Source organism: Lactuca virosa, chromosome 6 (genome assembly GCF_052849685.1).
Source record: "Lactuca virosa cultivar CGN04683 chromosome 6, Lactuca_virosa_CGN04683_v6, whole genome shotgun sequence".
NCBI classification, from domain to species: domain Eukaryota; kingdom Viridiplantae; phylum Streptophyta; class Magnoliopsida; order Asterales; family Asteraceae; genus Lactuca; species Lactuca virosa.
Genome location: NC_136431.1, coordinates 215,700,813 through 215,713,160, shown reverse-complemented (window position 1 = coordinate 215,713,160; position 12,348 = coordinate 215,700,813). Strand labels below are relative to the sequence as shown.

At 32.5% G+C, this 12,348-nt stretch overlaps 1 long non-coding RNA gene across 5 annotated transcripts; it reads left to right on the top strand.

The window, feature by feature from the left end:
* The first annotated feature begins 4,327 nt into the window (after nt 1-4,327).
* On the top strand, nt 4,328-8,848 carry LOC145119079 (uncharacterized). Of its 5 annotated transcripts, XR_013713651.1 has the most exons (11): nt 4,328-4,942; nt 5,098-5,115; nt 5,266-5,410; nt 6,090-6,273; nt 6,394-6,482; nt 6,574-6,655; nt 6,767-7,206; nt 7,297-7,471; nt 7,557-7,680; nt 7,840-7,895; nt 8,603-8,847. It is a non-coding gene; the product is annotated as an uncharacterized LOC145119079 (long non-coding RNA). The 5 variants fall into 5 exon arrangements; XR_013713649.1 differs by having other exon boundaries at nt 6,767-7,471; XR_013713652.1 differs by lacking the exon at nt 7,840-7,895 and having other exon boundaries at nt 6,767-7,471; nt 8,603-8,848.
* The last annotated feature ends 3,500 nt before the right edge of the window (nt 8,849-12,348 follow it).

The following is a 12,348-nucleotide window of genomic DNA, read 5'->3' as shown; positions in this document are numbered from 1 at the left end:
GGACATATTTATATGGAGGCTGCATGAGAGGGTGGCGGGTTATGCCCGTAACTTTCAAGTCTTGTTTCATTTTTACACTTCCAACCCTCCCCATAAGAATATTTTCAAAATAGCTCCAATATTTACCATTTAAACCCTGCCTCCTAAAACCCTTTACAAATTAAGTCTGAATTTTACAAAACAACCCCTCCCTCTACAAATCCTTTTCAAATTTGGTCCATAATTTACTCTTTAGCCCCTGCTTCCATAAATCCTTTCAAATTAAGTCCCAATAATTTACCAAGTAGTCCATGCCTTCATAAATATTTACAAAACCAATCCGGAACTTACACTTTTAACCCCCAGCTTCTAAAATTGTGACAATTAGCTTCTCGAGACCAACACCCTGCTATATAATTATTGATTTTAGGGCTACTATTCATTCAATAATTTGTTTATTTATTTATTTAATAAACGGGTGTTACACAATACAGTCCACAGAGCTACATTTATAATCGGGAATGAGGGTGTCATCTATGAAACTTCCTTCTAGGTAGCATCATATGAATAAAAAAACAAATTCCAATTCTTTCTTCTACCCATCTACGTGATTCTCTTTCTGTTGTTATTGGTTCTCTCTAGTTTCCCAGTTCTCTTGTGTGAGTTGTGTTTGTATTAACTGTATACGACGTGTGATGTTGTATTGACTATACATGATACTATAATGTGGATATAACTTTGTGATTGGTGCTGAAAAAATGGAGCCCACTTGAGTTACACAAGAGGTGTTTGATGAATTTCTTAAAAGAGATGTTTACTGATGCCAAAATTGCCGACATACGTACACCTGTAACTTATCTGTGTGCATAAATTGAGTATTCAGATTAGCAAATTGAGTCCTTTAAATCTTTGTTTATCTGTATTTACTTGAATGATGCTATAAATCTCCATTAAAGTGGTTTTTAATTTGCAGGTCTGTAAATTAAATCTTTTAATGATCTAATAAGTGGTTATGGGTTAAAACGTTTACTCACTTGAAACTAGTAAGGTGTTGTTTGTTTTTTGTAAAAAACCTCTTCAGACCTCTTATTGTTGTGCGGCGCAGCACACGCGCAACACTTTTAATCTCACAACTATTTGTTTTTTAGAAGTCTTTAGAGTTAAAAACCTCTGCACATGTTCTGTTTGGCGCAACACTTGTATTGTTTCTTCCAACCTCTTCTTCTTCTTTTTTCTTGCTGAAATCTTGATTATATGTTGTTGAAATCTTATTTTACATTTTTTTCGTTTTTCTTTTGTTTATTCTTGTTGATTTTTTTTTGTTTTTTTTATATTGAATAATGATAATTTGTTAATGAAATATCATTATATTTTGCTAAAATATCTCTATTTTTTTGTTGAAATATCATTATTTTTTGCTGAAATATCATAAATTATTGTTGAAATGTCATACATTATTAAATTTTGGTATTAAAAAACTATTTTTGGTTTATAAAATCAGTTTATTTTATTTTTTTAATATCTGCAGCAGCATGTAGATGTTAAAAAAAAATAAACACGCTTCTTATTACAGTCGGCAGCCGTTTGATCTACCTCTTCTACTGCAGAGGGTTGCAGAGGTGGTCCGCAGACTTCATGAATTTTTGCTTCAAAAAAACAAACAACACATAATTCGAATCCTTTAATGATTTGATTTTGGAGAGACAACAGTGGTTGTTCCACTGGAACAATCATCTATGTTTTCTTTGGCTCTACATACCGTGAATCGTCAGAGGCGGAGGGTTGACGAGGAAAGAAGGATGTCATATGAGGATGTCGATGTTAGAGTAGGAAAGAGATTGGGTGGGGATCAGTTTACAGATGAAGGGAGTATTATGGTGGTGAAGAGTTGCCGGCGGAGAAGAAAAGAAGACGAGGAAGATCTCATGGGACGTAGGGTTGGGGTTTTCACTAGGCCTGACAATTCTCGACACGACACGAAATAAACGGGTTTGGGTTGAGTTTTTCAACCCGTCAACCCGTTTATTTAACAGGTCATATATGTGTTTCTCAAAAAATATATGGGTTGACCTACCAACCTGTTTAAAATTTTGATAAAAAAAATTATATAATTTTTAAATGTATTAAATATTATACACTATATAGTTTATACTTTATACTAGGATACGATACTCGATACCATTGACCATTTGACCCGTGGGTAACCATTTGTTGATTTGCATTGCAACACGTTTCGGGTTTTCCCTAAATAATCTCAGTATCTCACAAACAAAATCGAATAAGTCCTCTACCAGTCTTCCCTCTGTGATGAACGACTGAACGAACTCACAAAGAACGGCAGCATGAACGATTGAATCATTATTGAACGATGTCGACACCTGCGATTGAATTTATCTATGTTTGTATTAATGTTTTAGTTTGAACATGTTTCCATGAATGTTTTTAATTTTCATTTGGATGTTTAAGACTTAAGTTTCTAAAATTCGGATATGTTTGCATCAAGAATTTATTCATGTTTAATTATCAATTTTTTTTTTGAATTTGACTCACGAACACACGAACCCAAATCTGACCCGCTAACCCACGAACCCAAATCTAACCCACGAACTCGCCAACCTGTGAACCCGTATAAATAAGTGGGTTGACGGGTCATATATGGGTTTATGTTCCAAACCCGCGAACCCGTGACCTGTATAGTTAAATGGGTCGTGTTCGGGTTGATATATTTTGACCCGTCAACCCACGACCCGCCAACCCGAACACGACACGATTGTCAGACCTAGTTTTCACAAGGGGGGGGGGGTGTATAGGAACGAGGTGAAGTTGTAAATAGGGTGGGGCCATAAATTTAATTATTATTTTTTTAATAAATGAAAAAACTAAAAAATCCTTATTAGGGAAAAACTAGTCTTTTTAGGTTGGATAGGGACCAAACGTGTAACAAAAATATAAAATAGGGACGGTTAGAGTTAAAAAAAATTGTTAGGGACCAAACACGCAGATTACCCTAACCACATGGACCATTCGTGTAATTTACCCAAGCATATACGAAATTCAGTGTAAAAAACGTATTTTGGTCAAATGTGACAAATTTACAAAATGTCAAGCATTTTGTTGATATCTTGTTATATGGTAAAATGAGAATTAGGAAGTGTTATAATAGTTATACATGGTTGAATGGTAAAAGTAAAAATGATAAGTTGTAATATTTGCAATTATTTAGACAAGAGTGAATATCAACAATAAACCAAATAAATATAATTTTCATATAAATTGCATCATCGATCTATACAACACATATTTCTAACAAGGATCTTGGGAAAAGGAAAATAATGCAATTGGAAATGCCGGAAGTACAAAAGATGGAGGGGATTGTACCAGGTGCATATATATATATATATATATATATATATATATATATATATATATATATATATATATATATATATATATATATATATATAGTCAAGATTAAATAAAAAGGAAATTTTTGGTAGGAAGGTAAGAAGTTTTTTTTCTACATATTTTTTTCGCGAACAAACAAAATGAATCATTAGATGATTCATTTTTAAGATGATTCACAAGAAAAAATTCTCAAAAAAACATATCGATGATTCATTTATACAATGATTTTGTTGTTATTCACTAAAATTGTCATAAAAGTGAATTTTTTTTAATTTACTTAAAAATGAATCATAAAGATGTTTTTTTGAGAATTTTTTCTTGTGAATCATCTTACAAATGAATCATCTAGTGATTCATTTATTTTGTTCGTCAAAAAAATATATAGAAAAAAAACTTCTTACCTTCCTACCAAAAATTTCCTTCTTACCGGATCTATATCCTATATATATATATATATATATATATATCAATTTACTAAAGGGTTGTGTTATAAGTACCCCTTTAACTAATTTTACCCCCCAACATCAATCTAATCAACCTTTTACTTTTGATTTGACATCATTTTTTTTTTGTTTTTTTCTCTTTTTGTTTTTTTGTTGTTTTTTCTTTTATTATTATTATTATTATTATTATATATATATTAAAATTGTGAACAAAATGAACAGTTAACCTGAGACATTTTGGCCAGTTTTGGTCCCTTAAATTACATTTCCGGTCCTTCTATTTTTGTTTGTGTGTCACTTTGTTAATATATATATATATATATATATATATATATATATATATATATATATATATATATATATATATAGTAACAGTAAAGTTTCTAGGTGTTTGTCAAAACTGGTCCTCTGATTATAGGTGTGCTTACAATTCTGTTTCTTTTCTTTTAGAGGTCACATTTTGGCATTTTGTATATTTTTGGTTGATACGTGTTCTTTCCACCGCCGATCTAAACCAATAGGGATTGGATCGGTGTCGATCAATTGTACTCTCCCAACAAAAGCCCTGACTCCACCACACCACCGACTTCATATCTGTTCCTTGATTCCATATGTTTCATTCGTTCACCACCGACTAAAATCTCTTTCTACATCCCTCGGCCTCCTCATTCTCTCTTTACCTTACTGCCTCTCCAATTGCCTTCAAATAGATCGTCACCACGACTATTCTCCACCGCCTTAAGCGGCGGTGTCTGTATTTGGACGGTGCCCAAATCAGATTTAGCTTTCAACAAGCAGTCCTCCGGGTTATTGCCTCTCCAATTGCCTTCAAATAAATCGCCACCACGAATATTCTCCACCGCCTTAAGCGGCGATGTCTGTATTCGGACGGTGCCCAAATCAGATGCCGATGAAACGCCGGTAGCAGTGGTCACTGTCGACCCGTCGTCGGAAGCTGCCAGACGACTATACGTCGGTAACATCCCTCGCACAACAAACGATGATGAACTCCATAAGGTTTTTGAAAAACATGGTGCCATTTAGAAAGTTGAGGTATATCAATCTGGTCAATGGATGGTTGTCAGATTCTTTTCCAATTGCTCAATCAGCTATGGGTATTGAACCCTAACCCTCCTTCTTTCGGTTCATTTTCTTCCACTTTTTTTTGATGTAAATCAATATGGCTTAAAATTTGTGCTTTGATATGTTTTTTGTCGGTTTCAAAAAATTCTCTCTGCCATCTACTACTTTTATCTACCGTGTTTAGCAGAGATCAGTGAAGGAAGAGGTATTTTTTTTCATTAGTTTTTAGTTAGATTTTTTTTAAAATTTTTCTGCTTTCGTTCCATATTATCCTGGGTTTCTGTTTTTGACTTACTTCATCGCACTTTGTACACCACTGACGTGACTTTTTATTGTTGTTGTTTGCTTGATGTAGTGTTTTATGGTGGTCGCTTTTGAAGATGAAGATTTTGGGATAAAGATTTTGGGATAAACTTATCTTATTGTGGATAAAGATTTTGGGATCCAAGAGACTGTCCGGAAGAAGACCCAGAGAATCCCCTTTCTTCCACGTATTCCGGGTATATCCGTAAAACCCAACCCCAACTCTCAGTTCTTACTTTCGAATTGAAATTTAGGTCTGTTTAAATTGTATTTTTTTTATGTAAAAGAGTCTGTTTCTGCAACTCTTGAGTTGCTTCATGAGAAATGCCCAGGTTTGCTTACATTCTATCAGTGAATTTTTTTTTCGTATTCACTAAAATATTATTTTAGATATGTGATAACATATCTGATTCAGTTCTCTCTTCTTGAGTTATTGCTTTTTCTGTTTTATGTAGTTGAGTGAATCAGAGCATGAGTGCTCTTTAAAATTTTTCTTATCAATGTTTATCAGTAAATAATGTCCCGAGACAAGTCTTTTGAGTTATTCATGGATGATGTTGTAATTGATATCGTATAATTTTGCATTACAGCATCTGAATTCGCTTTGTATTCAATTCTTTGTTATTGATGGATTGAACATAATACACATACATACATATTTTTATTGCTTCATGACAACTTGCATTGTTATTTATAACCCAAAAAGAAAATGCAAGAACCGATCTGAATAAAATAGATTGAAAATTGATATAAAATATTAATAGAGTAGCTTTGTCTCCGATTTGAAGAAGCACATGAAGAGGCTCCATGACTAAGTGGATGTTTGAAATGGCAATCTGTTTTCATATGTTTTATCTAATATCTTTCTTATCAAAGGATTGTGCTTTTGATAAAGCTGCTCACTTAAACAAAGGCATACACAAAATCTACTCTTGCGACGCAACCACTGTCACCAGTTAAACCGGAGATTGAAAATGGTATGGATCGGACAATTATCCAAGAATCTGAAAGACCTCCGAGTTCTCTTTTGTCAACCTTCACCCGCCAGTTCTTCCGCAAGGTATCATCAAAATAACATCGCTTCCTCGATCTAAGATTTCATGGAATTTCTACTGCATCGTTTTGCTCTTTCGTACATCGACATCCATTTTACTGAAGTTAATTTTTCTAATTGTGACAGGGCCTTTGTTGATGATTTCCCCACAATGAACGATTGATTTCTCCATCACCCAATTTGAAGGGTTTGTTGGTGATTGTCGATGCATGAAGGTAAATGTTTACCCCACTTTTTTCATTTTATTATAAAATTTGAATTTTTATTCCGTTTTATTCAATGTTAGCTATTTTTTAAACAATTTAGTTAGGTTTCAAGTTTAAAAACATATAACAGTGAAGCACAACTGCAGAAGCTTCATCTTTTTCTTACTTTTCATACTTTTCAGGTAACATATTGCTTCTTTCTTAATCTTAAAATCATTTTCTGTTGAGTCTTGCATTTCTGGACATTTATAAGTTATAACTAATAATATAGGGACCGTCTACCATTTCTGCAGGTATTCGATAATATATGGGCGAAGATTGTCATTAACATAAACAAAAAAAAAGTTGATTTTGAGCAGGTCACAAAAAATGCTATTACCCTAACCTGATATTACGCTTCCCCCATATACTTGTAAGGGGTATAAGACTTATTTTCAACTTATATGATTGGTACTAGGAATTTATTAAAATGTTATATCATCATTAAAACATTTTCACACATCTGTTGCCAATGGTAACAGATAACATAAGTATTCATGGTATTTTGACTTCATTGAAGGCTTGCAGGTCTGTAGTTAAGGGAAATGGTCCATTTGACAGGAAAATATAGGACCAAAATCTTTTATTTATTTATTTATTATTTTTTTTTGTTAATTTGTTCCTCTTTGAAATTGACCCCCCACCTCCCTCAAACAGTCTTTTGAAAGCAAGAAGCAAGAAAGTTTTTATAGATGTATGCTATTTTTTCCCAAGTATTTGTGTCAGTTTTTCTGAAAATTTAACAAGTTTGTTATCTTATCCTTAAAAGGTTTGTTTTTACCAGCCAATTTGTGCTCTAGCGTGTTGGATGAGAAATCTATTGTCTAATATTCTGGTGTCAACAACTGCTCCTGTGGCAATCATGTTAGATTTTGAAGCAGTTGCAAGGGAAGGGAGGGTTTGCCATAATGATTTAGCTGGTTGTTCGAGTATGGGCAACTGCGAAGAAGCTAAGAATTGTAAGGCTGGTGTACCTCTTCTTCATCTGACCAAGGGCCGCAACAGAGCATCTATGTTCTTACTGCATTTCTATGATTATTTCAGGAATATATGATCTCATACATGTTGCGTTTTATGTTGTTGATGCAATTTTATGCTGGTACAGTTGGCATGCAATCACCACAACTATAATTCGACCAGTATAAAGAAGATTTAATTAATTCTTGAGGTTATATTCTATTTTTCTTCATGATTATTATCATTTTCCTTTCCAAATATTATGATTTCCTAATATTTTCATTTTAAACTAAATACTTTTCTTTTTGGTTGCCAAATTATGACATAAATCCCATTTTAAACATGTTTTTTTTTTTAAATTTTTTGGCAGACTCCCGGTCCACTATTTTAGAAATTGACACACACTACAAGTCTTAAGATGTACCTGTAAGTATCATTTTCTTTATTTTTTGGGAAGAAAAATATAAATAAATGATTTTTGTCTTCATTAGAGTATCATAATCAGTTTTTTTTTCTTTTTTTTTTTGTAATATTTCATATGAGCTAAAGTTGGGCTCAAATATCTCGATTTTATTGTTTCTTTGCCATTTTGGTGCATTTTCCATATTTAGATGGTAAGTGTAGTGAATGATAGTGTACTTTGAATTTAAACGTTTCTTTCCATGCTTTTCGTATTATTTCTTTTGATTTTTGTTTTCCAAAAACCCAACTACATTGCCATTAGGTGTATTTTCCATTTTTAGGGGTAAAATGCACTAAATAGCAATGCAGTTTGCATTTATACCTATTTTTTCCTTTTTTTTTTTTTTTGCAATTTCTTCTAATTTCATTACCAAAAAACCAAAATACATTGCCATTTGAATCATTTTCTATATTTTGGTTATAAATCCAGTAAATAGCACTGCACTTTCAACTTTAAAGCTTTTTCCTCTTTTTTTTAAAAATTTTTTTTTTTTGATTTTTTTACCAGAAAAAGAAACCCTAAATAACAATGTACTTTGAGTTTACACATTTTGGTTTTTGTTTTCAGCAATTTATTTGATTTGTTTTTACCAAAAATCAAACCACATTGCTATTTCTTGCATTTTTTCATATTTAGTTGGTATATCTACTAAATAGCAATGTACTTTCAGCTTTGGTGGTTTCATGGATGAATAAAGTATGTAGTTGGATGAGATGGAATCGAAGATGAACACAAACCCTAGACTTTGCAGAGATTGGATGACCAGCAAGAGAGAGAGAGAGAGAGAGAGAGAGAGAGAGAGAGAGAGTTTGTTTTGCTTGGAATTTGGAAATATACAGTGTGGTAAGTGTAAACTGTAAATTTATTGAGTGGATGGTAAATTTTTATTTATTCTTGGATTAAATACAAGAAGTACCAATGTACCTTCATTGATTTGTTTTTCAGTTATAGTAATGCAATTAAGAAATAGCAATGTACATTCATTTTGTTCAACATATTTGACTTATGCATTTGTAAATGGTCAAATTGTAGAGAATAGCAACATACTTTACTTTGGCTACCAAACACCTTCCAACCCCCGCAACACGGGGGACCCTTCTAGTTATTATTATTATTATTATTGTTATTATTATTATTATAAATTTCGATAGCCATATAAAATTCGGATAAATAAAGACAAACTTTGTTTTTGTTCCGTTTTATATAATCGTTTGAAATTTTATTATATCGTCCGAATTTATAATGTCGTCTGAATTTTAAAATTTGATCCGAATTTTAAAAGGTTGTTCGAATTTTATACGGTTATCGAAATTTATAATAATAATAATAATAATAATAATAATAATAATATTATTATTATTATTATTATTAAAATAAAAAATAAAAAAGAATTAAAACAACAAAAAAACAAAATTAAAAAAAAACAAAAAAAACAATAAAAGACAAAAAAAGTGGGAGGTTGAATTGGAAAAGAAGGGTGCTTATAGCATTAGCCTTTTGCTAAATTGCTGCTGATAGTGACAATGTAAAAGTCACAGAAATATCAATTTGTTGAATTGCTGGTTGACAGTGACAATGTAAAAGTCACAGAAATATTAATTTCTTGAATTGTTGGTGATAGTGACAATGTAAATGCTGCAGGAATGCCAATTTGCTGCAGGAATATCAATTTGCTGAATTGCTGGTGATAGTGACAATGTAAAAGTTGTAGGGATGTTCCTTTTAGGATTCAACCACGTGTACTTTGCATTGTATATCTTCGGTAGATTTTTGTGATTAGCAGACTATATATTGTGATGCTGCTCTATTTCCCGTCTTCAAACCTACTTTATTTTTATCTCTATTAATTTTAGAGACTGTTTTAAGCTCTAATTTTCAATCGTGAGTTCAGTGTGTTCATTGCTTTAGTGAGTTCAGAAACTGGATCTGCATCGATTTCAGCCTCCACAAAGAGACATGCCTTCCGCCACTAATAATCCAGTCAACAAAGAAGAAATCGTGGTCGTGAAGATAGAATCACCCGCAGAAGTCTACCATGAAACAGTCAGTTACGCCATAACATTTTTGTTGAAATGCTTTAGCTACGTCGTTAGTTCATTGCAACTTTTTGGTCGCCTCTGGATGGAGTATTACCCGCGAATATTGGGGGAAATCATGCTCCCATCCCCACTTAAGTTTATTATCATCGGTTTAGCTGCTTTCACTGAAATTAAGTCTCAGGGGTCCGAATTTCCTTTCAAAACCCACCCTCGATCCATGAATGTCGCTGTTACCAGTCTACTCTTTTATGGTTTGGCTTCAGCAGCCCAACATTTCATTTCTGCCTGCACACGTCTTGGTCCGGTTTCAGTTTCTGCCATTGTTGCTCACTCTGGAAGGATTGGTTCTTTGTGCATTTTGGTGGCAACTGTCGCATCATTATTCTATCTTTGATAACCTAGGGTTATGTTTGTTGTTCCATGTAAGATAGATCTAGACTGCTGTTTACCCATGTAAGATTCCATCGTCTCCCATACAGGTTTTAGTTGTTTGGAGATTATTTGGACTAATCTACTCTTTTGGGTAATAAGACATTATATATTAATATGAGGTTTCCTTTGATTTTGGACATTGTTTCGTGCTCTGGCTTGTGGGTTATGTGGTTATGAGACAACAATTACCTTCCACCATCGGTTTTAGTTGTTTTGAAGCTGCTTAGACAAATATGATATTTAAGGTTAAGTTTGATTTTGGATATTGCCTTACGGATTGACTTATGATTCATGGACATTAAGAACTTGAGTGGTGGAGTTTGTGACATCGCCCTTAACATTTTTTTTTGTACTTGTGAACATATGACATGTATAAGACCTTGGTAGGATGCTACCAGTTATGTCCCACCACTGATTCAGTTGTTTTGGAGTTTATAAGGGATTTTGTCATGGAATTTTTGTACTTTTGCAATTCTCTGTTTTGTTTCGATTAATATCACTTGGGTTCCTGAGATTTTAATCTGAATTGGAACTCTGTCGTGGAACTAAATCATCAACCCCAACTTGAACATTATTTGAAATTTGTTAAGTACATGTATACGTTTGTTTTTTTTGTAGGTGTCTCTTCTTTTTATGTTCCTTTTTCACAGATGTTACTAAGCCCAATCATTACATTCATTATTTTTTGTCATTTTGTTTATATCTTATAAAATCTATCTTTTTATTTATTTATTTCCTTCTGTTGTAGGTTAGAAGCGTTGGACAGCATTGATATGGAAATTGACCCCACCACCTCTACCAATGCCATGACCACATGGTTTTTGCCCATTCTTCTACAAAGTCTGTGATGACAATCTACTGAGATGCATATGAATATTGGGTCAATTGAACTTTCTCTGCAGTCTTTGATGATCTACTGATGGTTTGCAATGTTGAGTGTGCGTTTGGATTATGTGAAAATTTGGGGCTCTAAACATTTGGATTATGCAAAGCAACCTGATTTTCCATTCACTTGCTGACCACAAATGAAAACCACAACAATAATTATATATATATATATATATATATATATATATATATATATATATATATATATATATATATATATATATATGGGGAAAAGTTCAATAGAGAACCATAATTATTGGTTCCTCAAGGAACCAAATCTTTTTTTCAATTTCTAGAGCTTATTCTTTATCGAAAAAAAATCTAAAAATATCTAAATTCATATATTAACATAGTGAATGTGAAAAATATTTTTTGGATTCACCATGTGAATCCGGATTCACGTTGTGAATTTTCAAAGATTCACATTGTGAATTTGACGTAAAAAAAATCGAATTTTATATCATTGGAAAAAAGATAAAAAGTTATGAATTTCTGTATTTTTAGTTTTTTTTTAAATAAAAAATAAGTTTTAAAAGTTAAAAAAAAGATTGGTTCCTTGGTTAATTATGATTTTCTATTGAACCCCACCCTATATATATATATATATATATATATATATATATATATATATATATAGAGAGAGAGAGAGAGAGAGAGAGAGATGGTACCCCTGCACATTAATTTTTTTTTTTTAAAAAGTAATAGAAAACCAAAACCTCATAAATGGTCCGTTGGCTGTGAAATGACGAAAATGCCTTTTACTTAACGGCTAAATGGTAACGGAGTGAGTCGAAAGGACTAAATATTAAAAGTTTTAAAACTTCATAAATGGTCCCTTGGCTGGAAGAGAAAACGGTGAATGTCTAGTGGATTTGGTTTAGCGATGAATGTGGGGATTGAATTTTATCCTAAAGGTTTGAACCAATAATGAAAAAATGAGGATGGAATTCAAGTCAGAGAAAAGAGGGGAATATTAGTGGAAAAGATTTGAGGCGGTGGAAGATTAGTGGAAAGCATCCATTGATGAAGAAAGCATCAATTGAAGAAATCATCAATT